We start from the raw sequence: 18,913 nt of genomic DNA, 5'->3' as shown, positions 1-18,913 counted from the left end.
ATCTTTTGTGCCCCTGAACAAGCTGGGGCAAGGGCAGATAGGCAGAAAATTCCAAACACAAAATCAAAAAGAGGGGGGACACAGGCAGCTACATTAAGTTCCAGTGACTTGTGCTCCAGAAAAGTACTCTATAACCAACAAGAGTCACTGTTTGTTAAGTATGGGCGAATTTTGCCAATCTGCGGTCCATGAATTCGCGTGAAATGGCAAAAAAATCTGTGAGTTCGCGGAAAAATCCGCGAACTCGCGGATTTGCAGATATATATACTGGAGTACTTTCTACTGGCTGATCAGTAAGTGCTAGCTCGTTGGGTAAATGTATAGTGCTTTTCCTACACTACAGCTACGTAAAGGGCCAGAAGAGTTGTCTCCAGTGACCATGTGTGTGTTACTATGCCATCGCGCCGAAGGGCGCAGGGGACCCTTGAGTGAGCTGTCCATCATAGTGGTTAAATGGCGGGAAGACGGTGCACACCGCTAGTGTGTGGGCGGGGTCAAACTGCCCAGGCTTCTATGCGAGTTCACATGCATCTTCTGTGTAAAAGGTCAGAGAACGATCAGAGCATCAGATGAGGAGAAAGAAGCTCCTGGTCACAGGAACTGCACAGGGATTGTGCTCATGAAAGTGAAGGATGCAAAAGCCTCCATCCAGCATCACAGCTCATATTCGATGGTAGATATGGGGAGAAAGCACACCTGCCCAGCCTCGACAAAGCTCACGATTGTTTTTGGGCTGATTAATGCGTTACTGAATTTGAGCTTCAACTTGTGCACCTGCTTTATTTATATCTGTAAGTGCTTCCTGTTGAGGTTTAATTTTTGTGACAGGAGCATCGTGGCAGAATGAACCCTGCCCTTCATATTTATCCAAGAATACGCCATCGTTTTGTGCGATACCTCTACTCAACTGGAGTACTTTCTACTGGCTAATCAGTAAGTGCTACCTCGTTGGGTAAATGTATAGTGCTTTTCCTACACTACAGCTGTGGAAAGTGCCAGAAGAGTTGTCTCCAGTGACCATGTGTTTGTTACTATGCCATCGCGCCAAAGTGCGCAGGGGTCCCTTGAGTGAGCTGCCCATCATAGTGGGTAAATGGCGGGAAGACGGTGCACACCGCTAGTGTGTGGGCGTGGCCAAACGGGTGGACTTCTATGCGAGTTCACATGCCTCTTGTGTTTAAAAGGTCTGAGAACGATCAGAGCAGCAGATAAGGAGAAAGAAGTCCCTGGTCACAGGAACTGCACGGGGATTGCGCTTGTGAAAGTGAAGGATGCAAAGGCCTCCATCCAGCATCACAGCTAATTTTCGACGGTAGATCTGGGGAGAATGCACATCTGCCCAGCCTCGACAAAGATCATGATTGTTTTGGGCTGATGAATGCGTTACTGAATTTGAGTTTCAACTCGGGCACCTGCTTTATTTATATCTGTAAGTGCTTCCTGTTGAGGTTTAATTTTTGTGACAGGGGCATCGTGCCAGAATGAATCCTGCCCTTCATATTTATCCAAGAAGACACCACCGGTTTGTGCGATACCTCTACTCAACTGGAGTACTTTCATCTGGATAATCAGTAAGTGCTACCTCGTTGGGTAAATGTATAGTGCTTTTCCTACACTGCAGATGGGTAAAGGGCCAGAAGATTTGTCTCCAGTGACCATGTGTGCCTGTAACTTGGCCAAACTTGCGGGGCTTCTAAAAAAAATCCACCCGCAAGCAGATTTGTGGATTTTTAGGCAATTTCGAGAGGTTCGCGGATCGCGAAATTGTCAAAAATCCGCAAATTTTGCGAGCGGTACTGATTTTTCGCCCATTCTTAGACAGAGAGAAGCAAAGACAGAAAACTGTTTTTGTTCTACTATTGTGGTCGTGGGGATACTATGTCCTGTTCTTGAAGCCCTCACACACCCGGAAGGATTGTCATGCTTCATCATTGGGCTATTGCTCCTCGTCGGGGCAGCGCTGCAATGCATTCTGGTTCCTCGAAGGGTCACTTTTTTGGAGATCTTTTAGATAAAGCTGTAGCGGTGCGTGGGGGTTAGTGGCAGTGGTGTCCTAACGTGCAATAAAAAAATTACTGGATCGGTGCTAGGAGTATTTATTGAAAAAAAGAGTCCTGCTGTTATTAGTAAAAGCCATGACAGTGGTGCTACTGTGAGGGATGTAACTGCCTTTTTATGTAGATAGGTTTGTAACACACCCCCAGTAGGTAGGTTTCTTAGGTCCATCAAGAACATGACATTCTGTCCCCATAACTTCAGTAGTAAAACGACAACAGCTTTCTGTCTTTGCTTCCCTCTGAGAGGAACAGTGACTCTCATTGGTTGTAGGAAATTCCAAACACCTTTGGGGTAGAAACCTCCAGAACCTTCTCCTACTTCAAAACTGTCCCCTGGTATAAATATTGAACCCTCAGACCTAACTTTTTAGTACACCTCTGGATCTGCAAAAGACTCAGGACTGCTGTGCTGTTCTGTTGCAAGAATGACTGCTACTTTGCTGCCCTGATAATCTGCTGTCCTGTTGCTCTACTACCCAGTTGCCTGAATGAGAAGAACTGGACCTGCATCTTAAACCCAAGACCACCAGAGGGACTTGAAGGGCTAGTCAACTTGCTTCCTGATCAGAACCTCAGGAACAAAAAAGGCTCCAAGGATCTTGGATCCAGTACCTGATCTGTTGTGAGTCTTGCCACCTAAGTGGTGCCACACAAGTACTGGACCCTTTGAAGTGGGCCTGAAAGTGCTATGCAAGCCCACCTGTGGGTTTTTGGTAGGCATCAAGACATCACAGTCCGCAGCTCTCAAACTGCTGCTTTGCGATGCATCCCCGATGCAGGACTTCACATCACAAGCCTCCATTGATGGCATGCTTAACAACAACGCAAGACCTCACATCACAAGCTTTGGCGATGGTTTCCTCAGAACTGCTGCTACGCGAGTATCCTCAAAGCAGAACCTTGCATCATTGCCCGTACCTCTTTAGATACGCAGCCGTGCCGTGACTCATCCTTAACCCTCATGCCATCACGGTCATCCTGAACTTGTGACTATATCCCGGTCAGGCATGACCAGATAACCACAGTTGGTGATTTTACATTTGAGCACTATTTTCACCTAAATGTCTAAAATTGCATATCCCCTGTTCTACTCATTTGATTTTTGTCGTTTTGGTCCAAACATTTTACATTATTACATTTTGCTCTATACCTCTAAATTGGTGTGGGATTTTTCTGGTGTTGTGTTTTCACTTTTGTACTGTTTAAAGTGCTGCATAAATACTTTATACATTTCCTATAACATGAGCCTGCCTGCTTTGTGCCAAGCTATCACAGAGTTAAGCAAATGTTAATTTAGGGTTGCATGTGTTTCACCCAAACACGAACTGTAGTTGCTGCTTGAACAGCCCCCCAACCAGTAACCCAATTTCCTACACTACATTTTGTGCTCGTTTATTTCCCTCATTTCTTGGTACCCCTTCTGTGAAAGCTACAAAATATGCTCCACCAAGTCTGGATACTGTCCAATTTGGACTATACTTATTACTGCAGATTACCATAGACCTATCCAGAGGACCTACTGATGAAGGTATCATATCAAAAGTGACTGTGGTTTGAAAAGGGATGGTTTGTTTGCAGTGTGCTCAGTTTCAGTTGATGCTGTGCCATTGGAAGATTAGAAGGAATGTGTCCTGTTCTGAAAATAGTTAAGAGTAAAAATGACAAACATCCAATAAGGGGAACTGACAATATGATTTTTTAAAGTTTTAAATAAAAATAGCACCAAATAAATAGCATTAGGTGTGAATAGCGGTCATTTGGCTGTGCTTGACCGGACCCTAGTTGTATTTTAACGCCATCCTCAATGGAGCCCGGGTCGGATATAGAAACCAGAAACCACGCCTTTGCTCAATGAATTTTACATTTCGACTTAATCACTTTTTTTTCGAGTTTCTATTCCTCCAGTGGGGCAACAATGCAAAAGGGCTCCACAAGGATGAATATCCTGTCATGACATTCAGCAGAAATTAATTTGCTTTTGCTGTGTAACAGATTCAAGCAGGGACAACATGAATCTCTGGTCCAGTGGCTACACATCTATTTGGATTCTCTTGGCAGGTTTGTCCTGGTGCTCCAGAGGTCTTAGGAGGCAAGATGTTCAAAAATCCTGGGTTTTTTTCAGATGTTAGAGGGAGAACAATGTGACATAGCCATGGTTCCCAGGTCCTCAGGAATAGCACTTGGCAGTCAAGAGTCACTCCAGCAGAAGCCACCAACAAAGGTCTAAGGAAGGTCCATTTAAAACTGGTCAGCTGGGCTCAATCAGGACAATTGGGTTTCTTGCTGCTTGTGGTGTCCCTGTAGCTTAGCAGGAGATCATCCAACTAACATCTTTATCCTGGGTACATGTTGGAGCATGTCCAACCGTTCAGATCAACTCACAGGTTTCAACAGCAGGTGCAGTCCTTCAACTGTCTTTCATGAGTCCAGAAATGTTCTGAAGAGGGTACCCATGGGTGCTTTACACTAGTTGGTGGATGTGGTTGAATCCTGGCTCCTATAACCAATGGGGGAAAGGTTTCCAGGGTTAATCCTATCTGCTTACCAGCAGTTCCTTTGTGCCCTACTGAAAATAATCCCACAGTGGCCCTCTCTGCCCAAATCCAAAAGGGTGAAACCCTTCTCCCCTTGTGCTGAGCCTGTGTGCACACCCCAGAGGTGTAACCAGGGAAATGAGCAACCCCTCCTCTGTGGTCACTTAAAACCAGTTCTGGGGCAGCTCCTCTCATACTGGGGTTGGTGCCTGCCTGGGGTAACAGAGGCACCAGCCTAAGTGTCAGCTATCATGTGCCTGTGACTGGGTAGGCCCCTTAGAAGTTAAGTAAGTTCCTGAGCAGAGGCCAGATATTCATTGTGCTGAGTGACAGAAACACCTGCTCACACCTAAGGTCTTTGACCTGCTCTGTGAACAGTTTTCAAATGCCATCAAGTGGGCTATTCAGCTACCAAGTGACAGTTAGAGCTCATGGAAATAGGTGTTAGACAGAAAAACTGTAACTTTCTAAAACTACTTTTCCCATAATAGTTATAAAAAATTTACTTTATCATTACATTTCTATTTGAAATACCTATTAGCAAGAGTCTTTGAATTAGATATCTGGCTGCCGCCTAACCGAAGTTAGCATCATTGAATGTAATAATGTAATTGTTTGCTTACCTATGGAACACACAACAACAATGGGAGAGGTAGGGAGATTCAAGGACACTCTCTCAGTCCCCGGTTAAGTGCGAATAAACAAAAACAGAGAGGTCAAGTCAGTTTCAGAAACCACAAAGCGGAGTCAAATGAGAATCACACACCCACTTTGGGTGGGAAAGAAAGCCCTCACACACCGACCTAGTCAGTGTCATGCTTCATCATCGGGCCCCACCAAAGAGGCCGAGTGCCTCTTTGGTGTGCTGCGACGCCAGAAAGACTGCGGAGCTGGTTGTGTGAGAAGGGCGTGCTGTGAGGTAAAATTAAAATTAAAAGTGCCTAAAAAGGTATCAAAAATAATAAATTTTAATAAGTGATCCCTAAGGCACAGAAAAAGTATTATGTGTCTGAATTTAGCTGCCAAGGTATTAGGATTGGTTAAATTCAGAAATACATTACATCAGTTTCTGCCATATGGGTGGTTTCAATTTACCAAGGCATTCATCAGGACTAAACCCCGGCGGTATGGACTCTCTAATCGTCCATCCTAACCTGGGGACGTGAAAGTGAAAATCTAAAAAAAGGTGAAAAAAGTGCTAAAAAAAGGAGAGCGGGTTGCTCAATTCAAAAACACTCCAAATTGTAGAGTATCTCAGCACCTGTAACGTGAAAAACACAAACAAACACAGACAGACATACATATAATCAGTATCAGCCTTAATGTTTGATCATGGTGCTCCATAATATGTGGCATACATGGTGTTCCCAAAGTAGACACTAAGTATTAACACCATCCAGATAGCCCTGTGGGGATGATAGCGTTAACTCTGGGAGGTGAAGTGCTAGAAGTGTCTATTAAAATACGGCGATATTTAGGGGTTAAAAACACGATCTGTGTACTCCTTATGAAGGGATCAATGGACCAAAGGGTCTGTGAAGCCTTACGATGGTAACTCGAAATTATGTCTCACTTTAAAACAGGGCGCTACTTGCACCATGGGTCTCGGGAGGGGGGTTGGAGCGTGCCTGGCACATCCTGTAAAGAAAGGAAGGTTAGGTTGAAACCTCCGTGCAAACAGATGAACACTTAGCTCGTTATAGTAGGATAGCAGCGTTCCTGTCGAAGTCGTCCACTTACGCCCTCAACGCTCACAGCCCACTGTAAACCTGCATGTAGCCTCAATACCGGACCCCGACGATGGGGAGCGGGGCCGGTAGCTCAGTGTTAAAGGCGTTTGTGTTGTGCGACGCGCCCTTCCGGGTGGGCGTGTCCAACCAGAACGAGGTTTGGAACGTGCCCGCCCAGTCAGGAGAGGCGCGACCCGGAATCCAGAAGGAGGCTTGGAGGTCAGGGCCAATCGGATGTCTAATCGGCGTGAATGCCGGTACCGAGCATTTGAACAATATAATAAATGACCCAATCCTATGGCGAGTTTCTGAATCAGTGACTGTAAGGGGGTGCCAGCAAACTCTGACTCCCCACTAGTCTCTTATCCAGTTTCTTAGTAGACCACTGCACTGTCCTCCGCCTAATTTAAGAACCTGTTCTCCCAAGCAACACACAAGAACGTCAAACCAGGGTGCACCAAAAAGTACTTAGTCACACACTAGTCCACTCCCAACTTTGGACATTGCTCATAATAGAGCCAAAAAATGTGAAAGAAGCAAGTGACCCCTCACGGAAACACCACCAACGGGGTAACTGGTATACAATTTCCAGACAAGCCCCTGTCTCATCATCGGTGATCACTTGCTTCTCAAAGAAAAATAAGGAGAAAGGAAAGTAGTGTCCAAAACAAACAACATATTTGAGCATTTGAACTCAGTATATGTCTAATTAATCGGTAAATCTATCCGGTTGGTTAGATAATGACACTGTTAAGAAATATGAGCCTTTTTCAGAGAATAGATTACTATATCGCTTTTGTAGTTCATGGAGCAACAAGGAAGATTCTCCAGAGTGTGGGATAGTTAATTGTGGGAGAGCACTGTGAGAAAACCTATGTGGGAAGTCACATTAGGTTTATAGGTAAATCAATAGATGGGAATATATTACAGTTATTTCAAAATGTGTGATAAACAACAAATTGTATTCAAGATAGCACAGAGTTCCACGGGATGTCGTCGTTCAGGCCGTTATTATTGGTGCCCAAGTGATACACCCAGCGTTGCTCTTTCTCAAAGAGTCTATTAGTTATGTTTGTTGTTCCACTCACCACCTCGATTACAGTCCACTTCATGTCATTTGGTGTGTGGTTACTCTCCAGAAAGTGACGACTCAGCTTTGTCGTTACTTTTTTACATCTGACATTGCTCCGGTGTTCGCATATACGTTGTTTAACCTTGCGTGTGGTCATACCGACATAGCGGAGCTGGCAAGGGCAGGTAATCAGATAGACGACATTCATTGTATTACAATTAGTGTGTTCTCTCTGTGTCCATATCTTTCCTACTTCTAGCGACAATGTTTTAGTTGCTTCTGTCAGGTGACAGACGCTGCAGTCGGAGCAAGGGTAGTGCCCAATGACTTTCGGCAGGCCCCATGCAGCAGTTACTGTAGGTGTAACTTTAGATGGCTTCTCTTTTGGGCGAGTGTGCACCAAGGCATCTTTCAGACTTCGTCCTTTTTTAAAAAGAGAAGAGGGGTTTCTCCCAGTTCTCTTTACATGATGTCAGAATATTCCAGTGTCTATTGATTGTTTTTTTCATCACATTCGAAAGACTGTTGTATGTGGTTACACATGTGAGGGGTATTGATTCAGAGTCATTGATCTTTTCCTCCAACAGCGCTTCTCTTGGTTGATTCCTTGCTCTCTTAAATCCCTTGGTCAGGATAGGTGCTGGACCTGCCAGCCATGCAATAGTAAAAATAGGTTTGGGTTTTTTTTCACGGTAAGGACATTACATTTCTACAGGGCCCAAGTTTAAATACCCTACACTCTAACTTAGGGCTTGTAAGGCCTACAATGGTGTGTCTTGTCAATATTTAGGAATACATTTTAGGCCTGACAAAGGGTTTACTATGGCAGGCGAAATATGTTGTTTACAACTGCAACAGCCAGTAGTGGGGGGGGGGGGTGCTGCAGTCCACTGGTGACATTTAACTTAACTGTGCACCAAACAATAGAGAATTATAGGTAAGTTAAATATACCAATTAGGAGTGTAGCCAACTTTAACATGTTTTTATCGGTCAGAGCACATGCTCTGGGCTGGTGTAGCGGAGTTCCAGCGCACAGAGTTAAAGAACCAGCAGCAACAGTCCAAAACAATAATGAGTGATCATGCTAAAATAGGTGGATCTTTCTAAGGAGGCTCTTTCTAATTGTTTGCTGATTATGGAGAGGTGTAGTATCCTCTGTTCTCCGCCGTCTGTCTTTGAATCCTACCAACAGGTGTTCTGTTAAGCTCTAACCTCTAAGCAGGGTTAAAGTTGTAGAAGTTGCTCTGAGCTGGCTGTGGAGGAGGTGTATTGTGAAAGAGCTACTAGACTTTCTCTGAACTGTAGAGTCTGTTATCCATTCTTAAATTTCACACTTTTACACTTTCAAATTCAGATACAGCAGTTATTCAATCCTTCACACCAGTATAGGGTTGCTAGAATGATAGGCATCCATCCAACAGCCGGGTCTTGAATCTCTTTCTGAAGTCTGTCAGCAAGTGGGCTGTACGGAGCTGGAGGGGAAGGTCCTTCCAGGTCTTGGCGGCGATGTAGAAGAAGGAGCGGCCACCGCTGCCACTGCGATGGATGAGACGAGTGAAGAGGAGCGCTGTTGTCTAGTGGATTAGAGGAAGTTCAGTCAATGTTTGAGGCCTCAAATCTCATTCAGCACGTGTTTGCCTTGTTATACGTCAGGGATTTGCAAGTTGTTTGTATTGGTGATGTGGGCCCTCAAACCCATTATTTGATTTACAAGCACTCGCTACAATTGTATAACTTTTGAGTAACAGGCCATAACACCACTAAGATCATGTTCAGTAGTTTAGTGTGATGTGAGTATGGAAATGTCTGTTTTATTTGTTCTCTGTAGTATCTAAGTACTAACCACAAGGTCTAGTGGCTCAAACGACCAATGCATCTACTCTAGGGATCTCTGTTTGACCTCACATGTTCATATCCTCTCAGGTCCTTTCTTTCTCTACCTTCCCTTCCCTTCTACCTCTTTGCCACACTTTCCTCCCATTCTCGCTCTGCAAGCCATTCTCTCCCATCGTTTTCCATCAAGAACTCTCTATTCTCCTCCCTCCCCAGTTGTTCACCTTCTCCTTTGCCCTTACTCCACTCTAAGACTTAATTTCCTCCCTTTCTTTGACCTATCTAAGACTACGTTGTCCTTGCTCTCTCCCTACACTTCCAGGTAACTCTTCTGTTCTATCACAACTCTTCCGCTCTAAACTTTTCTTCCCCTCTTTTGTCCTCCCTCTTCTATCTTAGCCTTCACTCTCTCCTGTCAGACCTTAGCTCCTTCATACTCTCACTCTACTACCTGCTCATTTCCTCCCTGAATCATCTATGCCATTTCGACTTCTCTTTCTTCACCCCCTATACATTATCTTCCATTTTGAGCTTCCTCCAGGTTCTCATTGTCCTCTTCCCTGGTCCCTCCTCTTCAGTTACTCACTATATTAGTACTATTATCAGTTCTATGAGTGATGCATTACCATCAAATCTGTGTTCTTAATTTATTAGAGGCACTTTTGTGTGATTGCTCTTGATTAGAAAACACTATTATACCTTTTGGTACTCGGCACTAAACAAAACTGTTAAATAGATACGCATTTCATAAAGACATCTTTCCTCTAGGCCAGTGGTTCCCAAACTTTTGACTCCTGAGGACCCCCATTGAGTCACCACTGGAAGCCGGGGACCCCCAAGCAATTTGTATGAGTTAAATTTCAAACATTAAAACAGTAATTCGAAGAAAATACACATGTGTGCACACAAAACAAATACTCAAAGTACTAAGGATTTTGGGGCCAGATGTACGACCATTTCATTTAGCTCCTCGCACTTGGTGACTCATTGTGAGTGGCAAATTGCGAGTCGCTAAATGAAATGTACAACAGTGTGTTTAACACTGTTTGGGATTCCCAATGGGGTGGCAAATTGCGAGGTTCATTTATATATGAGCCTCTCGCAATTTGCGAGCCCCTTGGGAATGCCAGCCCTCCCAGCGATGGTGGCCTGCTGGGCTCTGCAGGCCACCGTGTCTCGGACTGCTTTTAAATAAAGCTGTTTTTTTTAATGCAGCCTGTTTACCATGCATTTAAAAAAATAAAATGAAACGTTTTCGTTTCATTTTCTAGGGGCAGGCAGAGGTCCCTGGGACCACTGCCTGACCTTAAAAAATAATTTTGCATGCATTTGCAAAGGGGGAGGGGTCCCCTGTGGGCCCCTACCCATTTGCGAATGCATTACCATCTACTTGAAGTAGGTGGTAATTGTGACTGTTTTGCGATCGCAAAACATTTGTACATGGTTTTGAGACTCGCTATTTGGAAGGGAATGCCCCTTCCAAATAGCAAGTTGCAAAACCTATTTAGAGAGTCGCAAACAAATTGCGACTCGCGAAATAGGCTATGTACATGGCCCAATAGGTTTTTGCATGCGCAAACGGGTTTGCGAACCCGTTCGCGCATATAAAAACAAATCGTACATCTGGCCGTTAGTATTTTATTTTGAAGTAATAGCCCCTCTGTCACATGTATTTCATTTGTTTTGTAGCATCTCTCATACCATTGTAGGATGTCAGAGGGCTTTACATCACACACATATAGAGACATTGAATCATACACGTAAATCGGGGTGTATATAAAATGTTTAAAGAGTGCTTGGTCTGGAAAAGCACAAACTCTGGATTCAGAGCATAACACAGTGGCTAGCATTGACTTGAACATTAAAAATGTATTTCCACTCAAATATATCTTTTTAGCAGCATCAGGATAATGAATAACTGGGACAAAATATAAGTTACTAACTGGTACCATGCAGTTTGCAAGCAGCTCTTTGGTGACAGTTTATAGGTCCCTCTGCTAGATTACGAATGTCACTTATGAAGTGCACAGTAATAAAGGAATCTCTGTGACAAAAGCAGTAACCACGAACCTAGGCACATAAAATGCTGCTTTTTAAGATGCATGTTACGTGTTCTTTGCAGTAGGCACATTCACCCTCTGTGCTACATTAGTTAAATCAAAGCTGCCACTGAACAAAACTCGCTCTCCAGCAGGTAAATTAATCACTGGCATTCTCTTGACACTTTTATTGTTGCTCGAAAGCTGCTAATTATACAAGAAATGTTTCTGTGCTTTTAAAACTGTTGCCTACGGACCCCCTGGTAATGTGTCACGGACCCCTGGGGGTCCGCGGACCACAGTTTGGGAAACACTGCTCTAGGCAACAGATGGCCATGTCAGTTTCATAAGGAAATGGCATGGGGATCCTGAACTGTATTGCATCAATGTACAAAGGTGAATGGAAGAAGCAGGTTTCCAACCCCTCACATGTCATCTTTCGACACCCAAGCATACCTTAATTCTTAATTTTCAGTCTGTAGGTACATGAAAATAGTTTCTAGTTTTAATGCCCAGTGGTGTCCACAAGGTGGCAAATGCACTCGAGCCTGAAGTGTGTGGCTCCTGCTCCAGGGGGGCAAACGGGCTCTGCCTCTCCGCTGCTTCACTCACATCGTTCCACTTTTTCGCAGCCTCTGGGTGGCACAACCTCCAGTTGCCACTAGCTCCAGTATGATAGGCTGCCCAGCTTTAGCATCAGGTATGTAGCGACCCTTCTGTTTTGACATCTCTTCAGTTCTCCATACTGCTCACAGGCATCTCAGAATCTCTGCCTGCATCACTCTGCCCTCACTGTCTGGACTCAACTTCAGTCTATAGGGTGTTACTTAGTCAAGGAGATTCAGAGGTCTGAATCTCAAACTTCTCAACTAAAAAAGTTGGTTGGGAATGCTGGGTGAATGAGTGAAATGACCAAGATTCAGGATGGACCGTTCCCATGACGAGCATGATCAGTACTGATCTGCATTAGGCGGGCCTCTGGGGCTGATTTAAAGCATGGCGGACAGGCACTGCAGTGCAATGATGCCTCTGTCTGTCAAACCCTAGGTCCCCCCACCCAATTTTGAGTCAGACAGACAGCAAGTTTTGCACCGACAGAGTACAATTTACTCAGTCGGTGTAAAACTTCTTCAAACGGTGCAAAATATTATGCCCTTCTGAGGTAATTTGTGCTATGTGCTATTCATTTAACCTTCTGAGGTAAGCCATCCTCCAGTTTGCCCGAGGTAGAGTGGACATAAAGTATTTTGTAATCCGTGCCTCTGTTTGATGTATACTGGTTTCTGTATTGTTGGGTATTGTATTGACGCTCAAATCGTAGAAATGTTGGTAGGGGGTCCCTGGTTTCGAGCGGTGATTCATTGGGATTCGACAGAAGTCCAGAGGTTAAGAACCGCTGTGTTATTGTACAGACAAAATAAAATGTATACAAAATGCCCAGTAGATGTAATAGGATAGAGCACATCAAAATGGCTTGACATGATCAGTCCATGTCTGTGCCCACTTGCATTTTAACTGTTAAAGACTGTGTTCCTTCCGGGTTATTTTGCTCTGTGCATCTTTTTTTTATGTGTGGATATTAAAAGCTGTGGTTATTTTCTTGCCTCTGTTTAATGAACGACAGAAACAAATTGCTCTGCATAATGAATCTGTATTATGCAAATTTGCAGTTCCCAGGATCGCCCTGCGAAGCCGGAGCCCAGGAGGCACGTTCGTGTCACTTGACCTCCTTTTCACCGGGTAGCCAATGAAAATGCCATGTTGCCAGTTTTGCGGCAGCCCTCCCACCTCTTCCTCCTCACTGATTGCAATTAAAGTGACACACCATCACCTTGCGGGGGTGCACCGGGCGCTTAACCTCCCTACACATGTGAAACTGAGTGAGAGGATGTTCAATCAGAGGAGACGAGACCCGTGAGCGCAGATCTCAATTTGTAAATGAAGCATTTCTAAGAAAGTCTCACACAATTTGCATGTGCTCTCTTAAGATTCTGGATCAGTGACGAGTTTACAGGTTCGGATTCTTTAAGGTAGACTCAGCTGTGCCAGTCCTTATGGAAAACACACGGGGGCTTATTTACAAGCCCCTTGCGCTGCCTGTAGTTATTCTCCCCTTGCCAAAAGCAACGCACCGGCGGCAAGGGGCTTAGCAGAGAATCCTAAGGTGTACATTTGATGAAACAACGTGTCCCACTGAGCCAAGCAGGGTGAAGTGGTTGCAGTTCCCTACTGTATCAGGTGACGTCTATTCTCATGGAAATACGCAAATACTACATTTATGTCTACTTGTGTGTGTATGTTTGCCACTTTTTTAAAATTCATAAGCATTCCCAGAAGTACTACTGGTAAGTTGCACGAGGTACAGGATTCCTGGTGCACTCTGTCATCTGACTTCTTCCAAGGACGTCCCTTCCTCCTGTATAAGACGAGAGCCCCCTATGCCAATAAAAAAAAATATATCTTTGTTTTCCTGCAAACCGAAAACAAAATGATGAAATCAATAAACTTACCACCACCAAATGTGGGGCTGATCTGTCCCATATTCCAATATGGAGGCGAGCTATTCCAATCCTTCACTAGAATTATTATCTGACCATTTCCAGAATCGACCAAACTTCAAAAGCAAGTCATGTCTTGGAACTCCCATTCCCTACCCCTTGAGTGTAATTTACAAGTGTGGATTTCTCTGCACGTGTGAATGATAAATCTAAACTCATAAATGCAAGTATGCCTGCCAGCTATCCCTTTGTATGGATTCCTAGAAGGCAGAGAAAAGGTCAATTCAGTCTTCAACTTAGGTCTAAGGCCGAGTTTACCTTTGTTAGTTGACCGCACAAATTCCACAATTATTACAGGATACTTAGATCTTGTCAATTTGCGGTGTGTAGTCCTCCAAGGCCAAGAGCAAAGGGAGTTTCTTAAGAAAGAGGTGAACTGCCGGCTAAAAGGTGCATTTATAGGAACGTTCTCCTTCTAAAAAACTGGGAAACCTCTAAGACACGACTGCAGTATCTGCCCCAAGGCATAGCTCAGTTAACCCGGACAAAAAGATTTGCCAATAAATATGAACCTGTGCTAAACTTTCTGTTGTCCACTGCCTGATATTGCATGTTTTCAGATAATACTTTGTATAGCAGAAACTTCGAAAGTCGTAAAAACATAAAAGGAAGACAGCTGGTTTTAGAAAGGTGGTTGATCAACCCATGCAGAGCCCGACTGGACACTGGGAATTACCACAACAAAAATGTTCAAACGAGTCCCACACTGCAGAAAACCAAAACTAATATGGGGCTGTATGGGCGTTCATGGGTGGTCTATGGCAGCATATCCACCTATGACAGCGGACCGCTGGGAAGTTGCTGAGAGTCAGAATGGCCAGTCGGGCCATGACCCAACAATACCTCAGAGTTTCCTAGAGCTGTAAGCTGCCCTTGAGCTTAAGACAAACGTGTGACAGCAAATTATACCGTGTAGGACATAAGCAGTGCATGAGCTGGGATAAACATTGCTCATGGTGGCGGACTGTGGAGGACTAAGGCCCCGATTATATAAGTTTCATGGTAGTGGCATGCACCTATTAACATCAGTACAGTGCAATAACACCCAACCAGTAACACACAATTCCAAATTAAACTACAGAGAATGGGGAATAAGCATGTAGACCTTCTTTTTCTGGGTCACATTCCTCACCCTTTACAATTTTGCATGAGGATTTCACAGAGTAAGTGGGAGCGGTGTTCTGTACGGGATGGGTCCTGGAGGAGTAGAGAAGTGAGGGCATCAGGAAGCTGGTGTTAGATAGGTGGAAGCATATTGTGCTCCCTCTGTTCCATATGAGTAGGTCAGGAGAGGCAGCGGCCAGCCTGCGCGGACAGTCTGAGCCTCATGCAATGTTACAGGCTAAATTTCAGGCCAGTAAATTTGGCAGCTATAACTGGGAGAAGAGATGCCCAATTGCTCCTCGAATCTCAGTGGCAGAAGTAGAAGCACTCAGTTCAGTTCTCTCTTTAACCATCACCTTAGGAAGGGTCAGTGTGTCCAGAAAAACGTAAATGGTCTCTGGGTCGAAAGCCAGAGAGGGCTGCGCATAGAGTCGCATAGAATTCACGGAATGTCGTATTTATGTCCAGATGGAAGGTGACTCAAGTATTATGTGGCATAGTGACTGTGAGGATTGGTTTGGGCTCAGGTTTTATCAGGCAAGCCAATACCGCCCCTAACTTGTCGACTCAGTATGGGTCCTCTGTGTATAAGCCCTGGAGTCTGTTACGCGTGATCATTCTGGTAATTCAGCATATTCGACCCTGGCGTCTTTCAGCATGTCTGCGTGTTCTTCATTATCTGCTGCCATCCTCTATCGGGGTCCAAAACTCTCCCCCACATGAGTGCGTTCTTTAAGTACTGTTTGTCGGGCTCCCGCCACTGTGCCTATGGATGTTATTATTGCATTTTTGTATAACGCATAGCTACCCGTATGCCCCTGATGTCCCACATATTACCATTTTAAAAGCTTCCCACTCCATTAAAACAGATGAGGTGGAGTTGGTGTTTTCTGTAAAATAATTATCTATTGTGGTAGCGAATGTGTCATGAAAGATTGAGTCCTCTAGTAATTGAGGCTGAAGGCACCACGCGGGAATGGGAGTGGCTAAGAGTCCCAATACGATTGTTATCTCCAAGGGGTTATGATCAGAAAGGGTTTCCCTAAATATGTTGTGTGGGTGATAGCGGGGAGGATCGAGGGTGTACATAAGATCCTGTTGAGCAAGTGTGAAGTAAATGTGGGTGGTAACAATAGGAGTTTTAATGTATGCCTGTATTTCAAAGGCGTCAAACGTTGTGTAGTAACCATTCTTCTACCCATTGTCGCAGCGCCTAAGCTTGGCGCACTGAGGCTGCAGTTGGAAGAGGGTGGTACGATCTGTCAAGGCCTATGTCCAGTACTGCATTATAATCCCCATCTAGGAGCCACGGGTAGTGTGTCCAGTCCGCTAGAGTCGAGAATAGATGAACTAAGAAAGTGTCCTGTTCCAGGTTAGGGACATAAATGCTGCCTATCACTACAGGTGTACTATTGAGTGTGCCGGGGTGGAGGACATATCCCCCCTGTGTGTCAATCCTGGCTTCCACTGCTGTGAAAGGAATGCCTGCTTAAATCCACACTGCTGCCTCAGAAGAGAATGCAGAATAAGAAGAGTAAAAGAGTTGGCCCCTCCATTTCTTGCTAATTTTAAGGGCTTCATTGACTTTGTGGGGAGCTTCTTGCACGCAAACTATGTGCACCTGGCGCTGGCACAATTGGGTTAGGATCGTATACCATGTTTGCATAGATCCCGCGCCTCTGACATTCCAGGTTAACATGTTGTGCGCATGTGGTACGGACACTGTTAATACATATAAACAAGTTTGTGCATTTCAATCAGAGCTGGGAATTGATATTAGTTAGAGTATATGTGAGAAGTGACGATGTGTGAAACCCAGAATCTGAAACTAAAATATAAACTAATACATGATCCAGCGATGAAACGTCATTGAACCATAACAGTAAAGAAAAACAATGAACATCATAACAGTATGTGCATTCAGCCTTGGGCTACATGGTAAATAGCTCATGGGTGTAGAGCAGGGGTGGTTGTAACGGTGGGAGCTGACATCCTCCCGGGCCTGGTTTCCTGGCACCGTGATATGGGCTGAGGCATCCTGGTAAAGTAAAGTGTGTTGTAGTCAATCAGTTCATCTGTTCCCATCATTGGAGGATTGGAAGTGAGAATAACATTTGATAAACATGACCAAGGCAGATCTAAAGTTGTGAAGGACAGCTAGAGGCCATGTAATATGGAAAGATGATCTCTGCCAGGTGGGCCACACATGTGTTAAAAATTAGCATGCGGGCGAGGGACAGTCATAAATGAGCATATAAGAACTTGGAGAGAGGATAAGTGTGGCATGCCCCCAGAAAGGAAAGGGAGAACCTTGGCATGAGATCAAGCTATGAGTATGGTGGGAGCAAAGATCAAACATCCAAAGTGGACACATCAGAGGGGTTCCAGAGGGAAAGTACTTGCAGGGACCTTAGACACACAAGTTGTGAGTCATCTGTGGGGTGATCATGGGGAAAAGGGCTAAACTGCCCCCAGAATCAGAGTCAGATGCACTTTCCTGAGAAGAGATGGGACTGATCATTAGCTGGGTGGCACAGGGGGAAAAGGCTGAGAGAAGTGTAGCCTCTTGGCCTTCAAGGGCTTGTTGAGCAGATGGATCCATGCCACCTCATTTGGGCCAGGATGGCTTCCTCCACCAGCTGTGAGGTAGGTGGGCGCTGTGATGATGACATTGTTGGTAGTTGATCCAAGGGTCGTCCAGTTACACAGAAATATCATTCTAGCCCATCCTATGCTTCCTCTGGGACCTCAAAGAAGTAGGATTTCTGTTCATGCATTACTTTAAGCCTAGCTGAGAACAGGAGGGCGTAAGTGAGGCCAGAAGTGAGGTGCTGATTTTTAAATGCTTGAAAAAAGGCTCGTTTGCACTGAACTGCAAGCGTATAATTAGGATAAACTGAAATTCTGGCCACTGACCATCAGAATAGAAACTTTATCACATGTGTTACAAAGGATTGTGTCCCTATCTTTGTAGTTCAGAATGTGGGCCACAAATGGACATGGTGGTGCACCTGGGCTAGGTCTCTAAGTCAGAGTTCAGTCCACAGGCTCCACAGTGAACATATCTGAGAGTTCCTCAGGAGCAAACATGGCGCGGAGCCCGTCCTTGAAGTATTGTATGGCAATGGGACCTCCTGAACCCTCTGGTATGCCAATGATTCGGACGTTATTAAGACACACCCGCCGTTCTGCACCTTCAGCTCAGTCTTGTAGGATCTCAACCTGTAGTGCTGTAGTGGCCGTTGGCTCTTTTTGCCATGGGGACTGTGAAGAGATGGCAACCTCTGTCATTTTGGCGCTATCCTTCAACTTGTTGTGGTCATCTTTTAGGAGTGTAAGGTCTGTGGTGAGTTCTCTGAGCTGATGCTCATTAGCCTGTCAAGAGTCCTGAATTTCTTGTAGACTGATATCTTGTTTGTCCATTTGAGATTCTGTTGAGGTGGGCAGCACACAATAGTCTGATGTCGCCATGAAGGAACCTCCAGATGGGGGAGAGGGAGCGTTTGGGTGTCCTGTGGGTTCAGTCATTTTGGTTTTGGTGCGACCAATCTTGTGTGAGCAGGGGCAGCACTTTGTGTGGGCAACATGGGCAAAGGTAGATATGTCCCAGCTGGTGACCCGTAGGGCATAACTATTATTGGAAGGGGTGTGGCGCCGCAGCCAGGGCGACTGACTCCGGAATCTGGGGATCACGATTCGATCCCCGATGTCGGCGGCAGATTAGCCCAGCACCATGTGACTCTGGGCAATAGATTGTTTAATCTTCCCAATGGCCCCCAGCTCCTAGAGACCCTTAAGGGTGATTGTTCGTGCTTTACAAATGTGGATTATTATTAAGGAGGAATAGGCTGGGTTAAATAGTCAAGTGAGCATCTGAATGACTGTTCTCTTCAGTAGGGTAGGTACCAGGGAGGGGCAATATCTGAAGTCCGCCACCCAGGTGGACAGCAGAAGGAGGGTGGTATACCCAGCCAGGCGTGTCTTG

This window comes from Lissotriton helveticus, chromosome 1_1 (genome assembly GCF_964261635.1).
Source record: "Lissotriton helveticus chromosome 1_1, aLisHel1.1, whole genome shotgun sequence".
Lineage (NCBI taxonomy): Eukaryota > Metazoa > Chordata > Amphibia > Caudata > Salamandridae > Lissotriton > Lissotriton helveticus.
The sequence above is the reverse complement of the archived record's forward strand: the minus strand, read 5'-3'. Positions refer to the sequence as shown.